This window comes from Phocoena sinus, chromosome 4 (assembly GCF_008692025.1).
Source record: "Phocoena sinus isolate mPhoSin1 chromosome 4, mPhoSin1.pri, whole genome shotgun sequence".
In the NCBI taxonomy this organism is placed as follows: Eukaryota; Metazoa; Chordata; class Mammalia; order Artiodactyla; family Phocoenidae; genus Phocoena; species Phocoena sinus.
Window position 1 is genome coordinate 78,145 of NC_045766.1, and position 1,016 is coordinate 79,160.

Consider the following 1,016-nt stretch of genomic DNA (forward strand, 5'->3'; position numbering starts at 1 on the left):
GGTTGACAAGGGCATATGGGGATGGGGGAAGGAATGATTGGGAGTTTGAGTTTAGCAGATGAAAAGTACTATATGCAGGATGGATAAACAACAAGGTCTTACTGTATAGCCCAGGGAACAATAGTCAATATCCTGGGATAAACCATAATGGAAAAGAATATGAAAAAGAATATGTATATGTAAACTGAATCACTTTGCTGTACAGCAGAAATGAACACAAAAAAATCAACTATACTTCAATAAAACTATAGACACACACACACAACTCTAACGCAGACAACCCCATTAAAACTAGGAAAAGTGTTTGCTTCGGCAGCACATATACTAAAAGTTGGAACAATACAATTACCATGAACCCTGAGTAAAAATGATATGCAAATTCATAAAACGTTCCATACTTTTTTAAAACTGGGAAACGTCTGAACAGACACCTGGTCAGCGAACATGCACAGATAGTATACAAAATTATGCCCAGGACTGAGGATAGAAAAACAATAGTCCAGCTAGACTCCCTGCATCATGTGTGACAGTGAACTAGTCCTGTCTTTCCTGGAGGCCTCAGAGAGATAGAGAGGGGGAAGGTGATGAAAGAAGCTTTCACATATTGACATATGCGGAAGTCATTCTGGCTTATACATGAGTTAATATGAATTTTATGCTAACTAAAATAGTCTGTTTGTGGCCTATCACACATATGTTGTACATCTGCTTTAATTATTAAAGGAAAGGGCACGTTGACCAAAAGTATAGCATGTTCATGTTAAAAATAAAGATTAAATTCTTCTCTTCCTGGGACACCAATGCTGGTCCTCCTTTTATGATAAGACTCCCTTCCCAGGTGCCAAGGCCAGTCTGGATGTGCTGTATGTGTACGTGCTGGTCTGTTTTTTGAAACCTTGAAGAAATGTATCCCTGACTTGTTTAATGTTCTTTGTTCTGACAAGGTAAAACTGTGCTGGAAACACTGATTTTTCCAGAGCAGTTTCTCAGTCATCTGAGAAGCAGGCGTCTGGGCT

The 1,016-nt window shown here is 39.0% G+C and overlaps 1 non-coding gene across 1 annotated transcript; it reads left to right on the plus strand.

The window, feature by feature from the left end:
* The first annotated feature begins 300 nt into the window (after positions 1 to 300).
* Positions 301 to 402, plus strand: LOC116753694. Its single transcript, XR_004349798.1, has one exon. It is a non-coding gene; the product is annotated as a U6 spliceosomal RNA (small nuclear RNA).
* Positions 403 to 1,016: the final 614 nt, after the last annotated feature.